This window comes from Arachis duranensis, chromosome 4 (assembly GCF_000817695.3).
Source record: "Arachis duranensis cultivar V14167 chromosome 4, aradu.V14167.gnm2.J7QH, whole genome shotgun sequence".
Lineage (NCBI taxonomy): Eukaryota > Viridiplantae > Streptophyta > Magnoliopsida > Fabales > Fabaceae > Arachis > Arachis duranensis.
The window spans coordinates 20,798,074-20,813,371 of NC_029775.3; the positions used below are offsets into that span (position 1 = coordinate 20,798,074).

Consider the following 15,298-nt stretch of genomic DNA (forward strand, 5'->3'; position numbering starts at 1 on the left):
CTAATGAGTATATATTGAGGCCCTGTTCTGATCAAATGGGAACTGGGACCGTTGGAGCAAAATAGAGTAAAATTCTTGCACAAGGATCAATGGGACAAAGTCCCTCTGAGAGCAACATTTTATTTAATTAATAATTTATATTAATTATTTATATCAAAAATAATATTAAATATTATTTATATTTATATTATTATATTAAATTAGCCGTTGTAAAACTAACCGTTGCAAAAATAACCGTTAGAAACTAGCTGTTACTATGTTACCGTTATTATTAATAAATTAATATTTTTTTACTCTATATATACCACTTAGATACACTTGTATTTTCACGCTCTCTACTACTCTTCTTCATCTTCTTCCAAGTTTACAAAATCAAAATTCTGCTACTATTATTTTTTGTTCGAAAAAATGGATCCAAACCAACTCAACTCTTTTTTCAATTATAATGGATCCAAACCAACTCAACTCTTTCTTCAATTACTTACAAAACTTTCCTCAAATTCCAAATACCCAACAATCTCAAACCTCAAACTCTCAAGTTCCAAATCAAAACTTCACACTACCAAATTCATTTCAAAATCCAAATCCACAAAATCTTTCTAATTTCAATTTTCAAACTCCTTATAATAATCAATTTCCTATATTCCAACCGCAAAATCAAAATTCACAAACACCCCATCTTCCATTTTCATCCATATTTAACCCCTCTTCGGAAATGTTACTCCAACTTCTTTGTCGTTTCCAACTCAATCCAGTGCATCAAGACATAACTCATCTAGTGTTGGTGGCTCTTCTAACCCTTCCTCTCAGACTCCTATACAATCTAGTCCAAATTCGCAATATTCAGATTTTGCCAACCCTCGTGGATTAGATGCTATCGACCTTAATGATGATGATATTGAAGATCGGAGGCAAGATAGTATTCAACACTGACATTGGAAAGAGGATGAGATGCTGATCAGTGGATGGTTAAATGTTTCAACTGACCCTGTAGTTGGTACCGATCAAAAGGGGGAAATATTTTGGAGTCGAATTCATAGCTACTGTGTAGAATTTTGCACCGACATGACAAGGGGGTGGTTGCATATAAGAAACGATGGTATAAGATCAGCAAGGCTGTTGCACAATTTGCTGGTTGCTACGATCAAGCTAGTCGAAACATAAGGAGTGGTTCGAACGCTGATGATATAAAGGAGTTGGCTTATAAACTTTATTCCACAAATTATGGTCAAAAATTCACTTTTGAGAGGCATTGAAACATGCTTCGGTTGGAGCAAAAATGGAAAAGTCAACTACCTACACAGAGTGGCGGCTCAAAGAGAACCAAGGTTAGTGCAACTGGAGCATACCCATCCTCATCAAACCCAGAAACACCGGTGGCTGACGAACCCGGTGTGGACTCTTCCGTTCGCCCACAAGGATCAAAGAAGAGCAAGCGACGAGGTAAGGGAAAAGCACAGATGTCTGAAGATTTTAGCGAAGAAAATCATCGGTTGTCAAAAATTCTCTCTCATGGAAGATATTAAGATTGTTAGAGAAAAGGAACTAATGGAAAGGGAAAAAGAAAGAGAAGAAGAGAAGGAACATAGAGCAAAGATGATGGCAATCAAAGAGAAAGAGTTATAAATTCAAGCGGCAATGAAAGAACAACAATTACAAACTCAGAGGTATATTAAAGAAATTGAGATAAAAGCAAAAGAAAGGGAAATGGATATGCAAATACTTAATGCTGACACGTCTACAATGAGTGAGAAACGACGAGCTCTTCATGAGATTGCATGTGAGAAAATAATGGCCAAGTGGTTTACTTAATGGTTCCTTGTATTCGTAGAGTTATGTAGTATATTCTTATTTATTTATTGCGTATTACTGGTATGTGATGTAGTTTGTTTTATTTATTTCTGATGTAAGTTTTGAAATTAGTCAATATTATTGTGTCGTTATTGTTCATGAAAGTAACCGTTGCAAAACTAGCCGTTAATTAGCCGTTGCAAAACTAGCCGTTAAGTAGCCGTTAAGGAAAACTAGCTGTTGCAAAACTAGCCGTTGCAAAACTAGCCATTACAAAACTAGCCGTTAAGGTACTTATTGCAGACACACTTATAAATATCAACTATCAATGACTCCACAACTCCACTTCAACTCTTGTTTCTCACCTCGACAGAGAACTAAAAATTACATTTCTCCATATGGCTAAAAATTTTGATGATATGTTCAATGAGGCTTTGTATGGCAAAAGAAGACGGCAAGATAACACACTCATAGATAATTGAATCGATGAGTATTTACTCGAAGATTCAGAAGAAGAAGATATCGATAGAAGCCATATCCCAATTCCTCGTAGATGGATCAACAGAGATCGAGAAGCAGGACATGATCGCCTTTTTCAAGATTACTTTGCAGATGAACCGGTGTATAATGCTGACATTTTCCGACGGAGATTTCGAATGAGAAGAGATGTGTTCCTTCGGATAGTAGACGCTCTCTCAAACGTCTATCCGTATTTCCACCAGAGGGTTGATGCAACTGGAAGAAGAGGCTTGTCGCCACTTCAGAAATGTACCGCTGCGATACGGATGTTAGCATATGGCGTAGCAGCTGATGCTGTTGATGATTATGTGCGCATAGGCGAGAGCACTACAATCGAATGCTTGGAAAAATTTGTTGAAGGTGTCATTTCCGTGTTCTAGGATGAATACTTGCGAAAACACAATCCAAATGACGTACAACGCCTGCTACAAATGGTGGAGGGTCGTGGCTTCCCTGGCATGTTGGGTAGTATTGACTGCATGCATTGGCAATGGAAAAATTGTCCAAAGGCGTGGAAAGGTATGTACATGAGTGGTTATCGTGGGGTTGCAACCATAGTACTTGAGGTTGTAGCATCTTCAGACCTTTGGATATGGCATGTATTCTTTGGAGTTTCTGGTTCAAATAATGATATCAACGTGTTAGATCGTTCTCCAGTGTTTGATGATATTCTAAATGACCATGCTCCGGAGGTAAATTATACTATTAATGGTAATAATTATACAATGGGATACTATTTAGCAGATGGTATTTATCCTGAATGGGCCACATTTGTCAAATCAATCTCAAAGCCACAATGTGAGAAACGCAAGTTATTTGCACAATACCAAGAAGGGCAAAAAAAAGATGTGAAACGAGCATTCGAAGTGTTGCAAGCACGCTTTGTTGCACCATACCATCAATTTTTTCAAAGAAATGCTCAACTTTGAAATAGGCAACAGAATAGACAATTGAAAAATGACTTGATTAAACACGTATGGTAATTTCACAATGCTTGTCGTCAACTATAGAGTTTAATTATGTTTTTCTTTGTATTAAGTAATTTTACAAATTAGTGTAACTCTGAATTCATTTATTGTGTATTATTGTTATATATGAATTTATTTAATATTAATATCTTTTAATAGTGAATTATTTTTACATTTAAATATTTAAATTACATTATTAAAAAAAATTAATTACATTAATTACAAGTATTTTAATTAATTAATTAAGTGGGACCACAACAGGGACTAAAGTTAGTTCCTCCTAATAGAGAAGAGAGAGATGCTTTGAGTTCCTATTTACTGTTTATGACGCAAAAGCTGATGTGGAGTTACTTTTTATGACAGGTGGGCCATAAACAGGAATTGGAATGAGTTCCCTACTGGAAATGGTCTAATGTTTTGAAAATGTTATAAATAGGTGTATTGAAGTCATTATTTCATACATAATGCTTTTTTGAAGATTTCGTAAGTTCATATATCAATTTTCAAACAATTTTAAAGTGTTTTATACACAATTTGAAAGATATATAAATTTGTGTTCATTAGAGTTTGATTTGTATTTATTTATTCTTTTTGAGAGCCTTCAATTTCTGTTTTCTTAAGTTACGAAATGAGAGTTTTGTAACTCTTCTTGTTAAGTGATTTGGAATGTAATTTTTTAAAGTTTGTGAGACTTGTTTATATTCATTGAGGATATCAAAGAGGTATATTGAGCACTCAAGAAAATTTTTAGAGAAAGTGTCTCTAAATAGAGTGACTTAATATACAAGTGATGATCATATCCCGTGAGTTGTATATTAAGTGCTCGTTGTTATAACGGTTTGTCAAGCACCTCATAAGCTTGGTGGTATAGTAAAAATCTGACACCTTAGTGGGAGTAGGGATGGCAGTGGAGCGGGTAGAGGTGGATTTTTGCCCTATCCGACTCCACCCCGCCTTCCTTACACTCACTGCTACCGGCCCCATCCTTACTTGCGGGTAGTAGGCTGTTCTACCTTAACCCGCTCAAGCGGATACCGCTCCTATAAAAATTAAATAACATTTTAACTTTTACATATTCAAAATTATGATAAAAACTTAAAAGTCATACCTAAATTAAAATACAAACATAAGATTCATACAACATCAAATAATTTGAAATTAAAAAAAAATTAATGTTTGATCACTACAAATTTAACACCATAATAAAAAAATTATATCATTAAATATATAAGAGTCTTCAAATCTTCAATCCTTATTTTTGATCACTTTTCACATCTTTATCATCATTAAAATTTTAAAAATTAAGATTCAAACCTAAAAACCAAAAGAGATAATGATTAATTAGTATTATATAAAAAATTAATATAAATAAATATTAAATAATATATTATTTTATTTTCGAAAGTTATTCACAACTAATTTTGTTACACATCAAAATTTTAATTATATATTTTTTAAACTTTTCATAATATAGAAAAATTACACGACCACTTATACTAAAAGCAAATTTAAAAATAATTGTAGACACTCGAATAACATATATATCTTTAGACATCTTAGACCATTTTTTATCTTTAGAATTTAATGATAAACTTAAATGCTTCATAATGGATGTAACCTTTTATATTACATATAGTTCTGAAAAATAAGAAGGAAATTGAATAATGCTATATATCATATATGTCAGAGATTTTTTACATGTATTTATAACGTGTCTATGCAATACCATATGATATATATCTATATGAATGAAACACCAAGTTTAATTTAAGCATTAGAAATATATTTATGAATATTTGTATCTGCAAGCTAAGCATATGCAAGGAATAAATATTATGTGGTTCTGTTCATAATAGATTTCATGACATGTAGCAAAGTTCACTCATCAGCTATATATCAGCAATGGTAGGTGGAAACAAACCCAATATATAGAAACCAAATTCAATGCAAGTCACTTTAATATTCTTACTCCCATCAAACATCATCATCTTCAACGAATATGAACCTTACAAACCAAATCAAAATAACACGCTAATAACTGCAACATGCCCTTTGGCTATTATAAATCTAAAATCTAAGTCTCTTTCAGTTAAATAATAGCAAGTTTCATTCAGAATTAGAAGTCTAGTATTACTTTAAAGTTTAAACTTCAATTTCATTAACATTAAAAGCAACATTATTGTTTTAGGTGTCTTTTCTAACATTATTAGTTATAAAATTATTTTAAAAAACCCATATTTAAAAAGTTGAAAAACTAGTCAATCAATAGATTTCAATAAAAAGTTAACATAACACAACACAACAGAAATTCTTCTACATGTATTCATTTATTAGAGCAAATAAAATAAACAGAATGAAAACAACATAAAGGGTTTAGTTTCAGATAAATCAAAACCACTTTTCTTTTGTTTAATAAAAAGCTTTTAACCAACCATCTATAAAAGCTATAAACAAAATTTCTATATTAATATCTATGCAGCAATGAAAATTATACTTCGGACTTTTCTATCATGGTTGAGATTGTAGTTTCCTTTACAGAATACAAAGCCATTTTAGCAATACTAATAATAATAGCTACAGAACACTTATGGTAAATTCTTACTAATAAATAATTCTTACATCGTGAACACAATTTTAATAGCATCATAAACTTAAGAACTCTTGTAATAAAAACTCATTCATTAATGTTTCTAAACCTATGTTATTAAACTTGTATCAATATACCAATTTTACAATAATGGCAGGCTTAATAATTATGAATTATCAATTATCAAGTTCTATTAGAATTGGTCTAGAGACCCTTTAATCTGAATCGGCCCCAAAAACAGAGAAACAAAGTAAATTATCAAAAGTCCCACTCCCAAAAGTCCATTAAGTTTCATATCTTTTCTAATCAAAACCACGTGTCCAAATCAATCCAATGACCAAAAACCCCATTATCTTCGTAGATGAAAAAGTATAGGGTATCAACATATTATCCGCCACTTTCTGAATTTTTATTTATATTTGTGTTTCATGGAAGTATGTTCGTAGATGTGTCTAGTAATTAATATTTTTAAATACATATATAAAGAGACACATCCAGAAAATATATCTATAAAGACACTTCTATTAAACACAGTTATAAAAAAGACATTTTTATTAGACACATCCACGAACACACTTCCATGAAACACAATTATAAATAAGAGTTGGCAGAAGTTGACAGATATGTTGTTAGTAACGTAGCGAAACCGATAGATCTTTAGTGATCACAATATTTTGTGGGTACTGTCACCAAGTACAAGTCACAAGACAAATCCAACCCAACAAGAATATTGAATATTAGTATAGAAGTGAATTGAAGAACAAATCAAATAATCAATCAAAAACTTCCAAAAAAACACACACAGAGCATAATTGAGATGAAAAGTAATTCACCTCCCAAAATATTCAGATTCCAACATTTAGATTCAAACATGTAGATTTTTTCACACATTCATAATGTGAGAGAGAGATAGGAAAAACTTACCCGTTACCATAGGCAAAGAGACAGAGGAGGAAGACGGCGACACAGGAAGTTGCAACGGTTAGAGGAAAGGGGCTCGACAACAACAACGACTCCGCGATGGGCTCAACAGCGCAACGGCGACGACTCGGTGAGGGGTTTGGCCGCGCAACGACGGTGACTCAGTGCAAGCTCATGTTTAAGAGGCATATTAAAGATATAATAATTTATGTACCTTTTTTTATGATTTTAACCTTTTAGGAGAAGTGGTTTCATAATACTTTCATTATTTATATAAATTGTCCTTTGATACGTAGCTTTAGTTAGAACATAAATTGTTCTACCTTGAGACGATTTAAGAGTTAAAGTTCCAACTAAAAATAGAGGTACATCGTGCTATTGTGTGTTAAAAACACAAGTAAATCATCCTAAAATCTGACAATTTACGATCAAAAGTTGAATCACAATAGTCTAAAACGATTTATGAGTAAAACTTGAATCAGTCGTGTTTCAGTTTATTCTCTAGAATATCCTTAGCCACTTGTTTTTCAAATATTTTCACTATGATACACCTGCCATGATTTGCACAATTCATTGTACTCTTCTATGAAAATAGGAATGCTTAGGCAAGTCTCAAGGGACCTATCTACCTTGTCTTTACCTCACTTCATCGTCTTTATACCATTTATTTTTCTGATTTTGTGTAGCCTTCAGAGAGATATTCTTCCAAAATTATGTTTGAGAATTAGATTTAATATTAATTTAGTAGACTTATTTTGTAGAAAACAAGCTCTTAGGATGATTAGCTAGATTTTCATAGTTTCATCCGTCTCCATGTCATCACAAGAACCAAGATTGTCTCCACGAATTTTCATTTTCTTGGTAATGAAAATAAGAAGAAAAAGAAGAAGAAGAAGATAAAGACAGAAAGCAAGGAGAAAAGTACCTCTTTGAGAACGGTGTTATGTCAAATTAGGGTTTTTCATAAGAGAAGAAGAAGAGAGAGCAAAGAGAAGAGAGTACCTTTTTAAAAACGGTATTGTAGAAAAGTTCAAATTAGGGTTCTTCGTAAGAAAATAAAAGAGGGTAATAGTAGAATAATAAAAAATATCTATGGACAAAAAGGGAGAATATTTTCATTAAAAAATTCGTATCCATCTTGTAAAATTCTGTATCCATCAGTGTCCATCGTAAAAAAGTGGACACAAAAGTAAAGAAAATTATCCTGAAGATACTATATTCAGTGTCCATATCTCTTTTTTTAATTTTTTTAAATATTTATTGTCCATGTCTCTTTGTCTTATTTACAAAAACAAATGCGACCTAAAAGATGGTGATGACACCTAACAATGACTGAAATTGGAGTAAGATATTAAAGTGATAACAACAGTCGTGAAATGAGATGGCAAAGATAAGGGATTATTGGTGGTGTTGAAGGTGGTAGAAGATTCGGATTAATTGTAGTTATGAAATTGTTATGCGCAATTGTGCATTGAGATTTGTCATCTCAAATTAATTAGTAAACTTAGTGCTTTCCATTAACGGTAATATAATCACTTAATGATGATTATTTTTGCAATTCCGCTAGATAGACAACGGAGATTGTGAATAACATAAATAATGGGTTGTACTTTTGGCCCACAGAAGGTGAAAAAAACTAATTCATCACAAATTACTCTCTTAAAAATCCTACTTTCACCTTTTACACTTTAATCATCCACCTTCTAACCTTTTTACTGCCGCATACCCCCTCCCCAAATCCTCATTGTTTCGTCGGTCCCTCCCTCATCAGCTAGCCTCAACACCGCCAAACTTCTTCTCAATCAAGTCATTGATTTAGAATGAAAATAACCATCTATAATTCCATATGCCTAGTAAAATGAACATCCAAAAAATTTTATTATATTTACTTAAATCTGATCCAAATTAAATGAATATCCATTTTAGAATGAAAATAACCATCCACATACCTAGTAAAATGAACATCCACATCCGAAAAAAAGGAGGACGAAGAGGAGGAGGAGAAAAATCACGGCGGCGGAAGGAGGACGACGACGAGATAGCAACAATGCCGCCCAAGGATCGCGAGGCAGCAGTAGCAGCGCCCCATGGAACACGAGACAGTCTTAGTGGCACATGGAGAACGCGCACGATGGCATCACTCTCGCGGTAGCAGTCGGAAGCGGCACCGCAACAACTCCACGAGAGGGTGGCGCGACACCATTAGTAACACCGCCAAGGAAGAGTGGCGTGAAAACAGCAAGACAACAATCATGGCGGTGGCGCTCCTATACACGTGAATGGGGGAGACAGAGGCAACACGGAAAGGTGACGAAAACGGACGGATGTGGCTGCACTACATCTACACGAGCTGTGGGGAAGGGGGACAACGGCATTCCGCTGCGTCTGAACGGGGTGAGGGAGAACGGCGGTGTTTGGACGGCTGTCTCTGGCGATGACGCCGAGTTGTGGTGGTGGACAGAGATGAAAGATGTATGGTAAGCGACGGATGTGGGAAAATGGACTAACTGTATGAGTGGCAATGGAGTTACGTAAATTCTTATTTTTGAAATTTCAAAAATTAATATTAATTAATTAATTAAGAATCTGAATTAATTTATCTTTTTTTTATTTCGTTGTTCACGTTGTTTACTATATACATTGTTCTCCTATACTTTCTCTTATTTTTGTAAAATATAATTATTTTTAGGAAGCATTTTCGTTGTTCATGTCTTTGAAGATTATTTTTGTCAACAACAAAATATTTTGAACACCATTTTTTGTGTGTGTCTTTTTGAACACCATTTTAGTAATTTACTCTAATGTTTCAATCTCTACTAAAGCTTTGCATTTTTTTTAAAAGAATTTAATTTTGATACACTGTTAGTGTAAAATAATTTTACACATACATTTAATTATGTAACATCACATTAGTAAAAATATATATCTTTTATATTGATTGCATAAATAATCATTTAAAAGAATATATTTAATTGAATAACTCTATAAAATATTTTTATATTATCAGAGCATAAAAATTAAACTTTTTTAAAATAGTACAAATAATAAATTATTATTTCTAATTATAAAACTTTAAAACATTGATAATATTAATCATAAATGAACAAAATTAATTTTATACCTACAAAAAATAATTTTTATATGTGACAAAAATATTTCAATTATTAATTTTATTCATATTAGATTTATTTAATATTTTAAATTTTTACGAGTAAAAATAGTATTTTTGTCTTTCATTAATACAAAATTGATTTTATTTATTTATAGATAGGATTGTTAACATTTTAAAATTTTATGAACACAAATGATAGGTTACTTTAATATAAGTTTATCAAAATTTACATTGCCTCGCTTAAGAAACGTGTAGGTGTCAAGGTTTGAAAAATTACCGGTCATCAAACTATTCTAATTATTGTTTTATTGGTTTGTCGGTCCAACTGATTTAACCAGTAGTTCAACTAGAAAAATTATTTTAGAATAAAATAATAAATAAATTATAAATAAATATAATAAAATATAATTATAATCTAATATAAATTTTAAATATTTTCTAAATTTAAAACAATATATGAAATGTCAATCAAATCCATATGATCTTATCAAAATACAGTCTCAAAAGTTAAACAGTGAAAAGAAATATCTAAATATCATGAAGATTTGATAATTGATCTGCAAGAACTTGTTGCATATTTGTTTCGGTGAGGCCATTTTCACCTTCATTTCCACCCTCTTGAGCAGATGAATCAAGAGATGCAGCATAAAGACCATTACTACCATCACTGTATAAATCAGCATCAATATCATCTAATAAAATACGTATGTTATCATTATAATAAAATACACATGTCATATCCTAATAAATATGTTTTTCTCCGTAAATTAGAAGAACCTTGCGGCTGACTGTTGTTAGAACCAGGAAAATTAGGATTGGCAGGTGAATTATTACTAACAGATGCATTATTGATTACTAGTTCTGTCCATAACTGAAATTAATAAATTATAATCAATGGTGCAAACAGTAGCAGTACAACTAGAAATAAACATTAATCACTCCTAATTAATTCAAAACAGCAGCATAACAAAATCACTAATTATAAATCACTTATCACAAATTCAAAATTTAAAACACTCAGTGACATAAGTCCATAACAAAACAGCAGCATAAGTGCATAACAACAAAAGTAATTTAACAAGTCACTAATCAATAATCACAAATTCCAAACTCAAATCAGCAGCATTACAAAAGACCCAAGAAATCACAAATCACAAATTCAACCTCAAATCCCTGAAACAGAGTAACACATACTCAATTTTCTCGGCGCCATTTACTCGGCGCCGCGATGGGTTATAACGGGGGCGCTATGGCGGCTGCAATTGCGGTGGCGCCATGGCGGGACGCAATCTGCATGGCGAAAATAGCGAGGGTTTCTCAGGTTTTTCAAAAAAATTTAAGGGTGGTTTGGGTAATTTAATAAACCTAAGTTTGATCCACTAACCACTAACCCTAATTTTTAGCCCCTCATTCAAAAACTACCTCCTTTGCCTCTTCTTCAAAAAAATCCCTCTCTTCGTCTCTGTTCTCTCATCCTTGCGACCCAGATTTTTTCACCACGCTGCCATCCATCGCCGCCGCCCATCTAGCCGCTCGTCGCGCCGCCCGTCGCTCTGCCCGTCGCGCTGCTCGTCTCTGTTCTTTCATCACTGCTGCTCATCACCTGTTCATCACTGCTGGTTCGTACATGTTTCATCTTCTCTGCTCCTGTTTTTTTCTTTTCTCTCTTCCCTGCTGCCCCTTCTTTATCAATAATCAGTGTTAAACTTCTCTTCTTCCATTTTTTTTTTCCATTCAGTATACTATGTCCACTTCTAGACAAGCCCTTAATTCTAATGCCCCTACCCCTGCCTCTGCTGGTCCTATTGTTGTGCTGCTGATGTTCATTTGCTAAATTTGCTGCTCTATTTGCCATATTAATTGGATGTTTTATGACTAGAAAGTTGCTTATATAGATAGATTTTATAGTTTATTATATTTGCAATTTTTTGCATATTTTTTTGTACATATATGTGTATTTTTTAGGTAATCCGCCATTTCTGTCATTTTCCGTAACGCCATCTGCTATAACTTTATGGCGGATTTTTGGCTCACCGCCATGAGCCACCATCTGCAATAAAAAACTATGACCGATATAGAGAAGAAGGGATAATAGTGGAATAATAAAAAACCTGTGTAAGGGATAATAGTGGAATAATAAAAAATATGTGTTGACTTTTCTAAACTCTGTGTCTATCATTGTCCTTTGTAAGAGAGTGGATACAAAAATATAAAAAACAGTCCTGAGAGTTTAGTGTCCATGTCTCTGTCTCCAAATACTTTTTAAACTTTCGTTGTTTATGTTTCTGTGTCCTATCTTCGAAAACAAACGCAACCATATGTATTTTTAGAGATGATGATAATGATTTAAAAATTTGCGTTTCGTTGGTTTTAGAAAAAAATGGAATAAAGTTTGCCGGGTTAAAATTTGCATGGATAGGCTAACTCTATAAAAAAAATATAGAGTTCGCCAGATGCGATGAACTTGCGCTAAATAAAAAATAGTATTTGAGAAATGAAAGTTAAAAAATAAAATTTTAAAAAATAATTATTTTTTTTATTTTATTTAAAAAAAATCTCTGATTTCCAAGTCGGCCACCAAACAGACCCTTGCATATAAACCACATAAACCAGTCTTCGCATCTAAAAGATCCATCTTCTCCATCGTTGACCATCTCTCTTTCTCTATCTCTGTCTCATCCTCTCTCTAATGGCAGATCCAATGATGAAGGCACTCACCGGCTCACCGCCGTAGCTCTGATAGCATCGCTGTTGGTGTGTTCCTCACTTGCTTCCTCCGACGTCCCTCTTATCGTCGGGCACAAGAAGGCCACACTCGACAGGATCAATTCATGTGCTGAGATGGTTTCCATCGCCATCGATGTCTATAACCAAGGAACCTCGTATGCTCGGATCTACAACCCTAACATTTTCCTATTCCTTTACTATTATTCATTTTGTTGAATTTTGTTTTATGTGTCTGAGATCTCAATTCCCATGCTCTGATCGATTGGTGCAATTAGGTTATTGAGATTTGTCAGATTTTTGTACACGTATCTTGTGTAATTAGATAAGAGATTTATGCGAGATCTCGCTTTTCTTTGATACTGTGGAAAATTAAATATAAAATGGCAATTTTTTGTAATTAAGCGGAAGAAAAATGATCGGTTTTCGATTTTTTCATCTAATTGCGGAAAAGATCGATAGGGGGCAATAAGCGAAGTTGAAGTTAATATTGTGAAAACAGAAAATTTGAACCTTTTGGTGGTTTCATACGGGTTTCAATTGCATATATACTGATTGTACCCCTAAATTTGATTTGATGTGTTGATGTTTGTAATTCAAGATATGGAGAGATACAGTGCGAGCTTGGTTTGTTGCTTTCAACTGTTGCATTTTTTGTGCAAGATAGGACCAACACGCGAAGGAAACTTCCTTGTTTTAATGGGTCTGGGGTTTCATTTACCGAAATGGACTATGGTAGCAATGGTTCCAAATCAATAAGATAGGACCTTCAGTGCTGTTTACTCTTTGCTTATCACATAACGTAATAGGCTTGCAAGTTTATACTGACTTTTTAAGTTGTTATAATAAAGGATTTTCTGTTACTGGATAATGGAATTGCATTAACATGAGGAATTTCGGTAGTGAAACTGTGTGTGAGCTCTACGCAAACACAATACTTTTCTGATATATTTTCGCAAATTGATACCCGTGAATGTATTTTAATCTTTACAGGATTGCTTTCTAAATTTCATTAGGAGTGATATAAAATGAACTTTTAGGTACATGAAGCCATTCATGTAAAGCATAATTAATGAGATGTGTCACAATCATGGGATGAGTTTGAATGACAAGTTGATGAAGATTTCATTTTATATATGACAGCTACAGTTATCTTGTGGTCTCTAATTTTATTTAGTATCCCTCTTTTGCCATTACTTTTCTTTTTCTTATCATTGCCCCTTAAATTACTTTTCTTTTTTCTTTGAAAGGACTGCATATGATGTAAGTCTAACAGATGATGGCTGGCCAAGTGATAAATTTAGTGTAATCAGTAATCAGTGGTAGCACCACAAAGTCATGGGAGAAGCTTGATGTGTGAGTGTCGAGTTTTTTGCTGTAACTTTTTTGCTACTCTGGGTTATCTCTTGCAGTTTGCTTTGTTGCATTTTGGTTCATTATATTTTGTTTAGCAAATAATTTTTTTGCACTTTTCAGTGGTGGCATCCTCTCCCACACTTTTGAGCTTGAGACAAATACAAAGGGAGTATTTGCTGGCGAACCAGCTGTCATAAAATTCCGTGTTCCCACAAAGGCTGCTTTACAGGTTTAATATATGGTAGAGTGATGCCTATTTTTATGTGTTGAGATTTTTCTTGTAATAGTGATGAATTGATAATAACAAGAATAATAATTTCTTGCTATTTGGAGGCATTATCAACTCCCATATTGCCCTTGGATGTTCTTGCTGATAGACCTCCTGAGCAGAAGTTTGAATGGGTATGTCTCTTGTATACCTGATTGATACATGCACCGATCTCAAATGTTGTTTTTATTGACTTGCATCTTGCTCTTTGGTTGCATGTAATCTCATCTGGTTGGACTGGATTTCTCAGGCTAAGGTATGTACATTAGTTGTGCTCTATCTAATAGCAAGTCTTAGACATTGTTTTATGACGCGAATGACATTGAATTAGCATGAGTGTTACCTATTTTGGTTGGTTTTATGCATGTCATATGTCAACCATGATTAGATTTGTCTGATGCAACTTTGTTGAGAATCATATAGTTTAATAAGTTGTGTGCGCTGCTACAAAGTTGATGTGTTTATCAGTTTATGCATGCTTTTACACTTTTCTTTCTCAGATGCATATTTCTTTATATTCTGATGAATTGTTCTTTTTCAACCACTCTTTTGGTGCATTACAGTTTGACTTCATTATCTAATGTCATTAATTTTACTGTCCGCAGAGGTTGCTGGCTAAGTATGGATCTCTTATCTCGGTGATATCCATCATTGTTCTGTTTGTGTATCTGGGAGCTACACCATCAAAGTCCAGCACAAAAGGAAGCAAGAAGAGGCATTAATCATCGCAGATTAGGACATCTTGCAATCGGAAAATTGATAGGGGGTTAGAGCATGACATTCTGTCAGTGGTCAGTATTTACCTAGTTAGATCAAAATGTTGTTGGAATTTGTCGAATGGATTCAGATGTTAGTGAGAGAAATGATTTTATTTATGGCATAGCCTGAATAGTTGTTTTTTTAAGTTCCCACTGTATGGGATGGATGTTAGCAAGCAAAGTTGTATTTACTGATCATGATATCTGGAAAGCCGTTTTTGGTTTGAATACCATATATTTAGAACTCCCCATGGATGAATCATAGGCCACAATATGAAAATCAATTATTTCCAA

The 15,298-nt window shown here is 33.4% G+C and overlaps 2 pseudogenes; both read left to right on the top strand.

Annotated features, from left to right (window-relative positions):
* The first annotated feature begins 2,396 nt into the window (after positions 1-2,396).
* On the top strand, positions 2,397-3,239 carry LOC107484274 (uncharacterized; annotated as a pseudogene).
* Positions 3,240-12,587: 9,348 nt separating this feature from the next.
* LOC107484276 (uncharacterized) lies at positions 12,588-15,298 on the top strand (annotated as a pseudogene).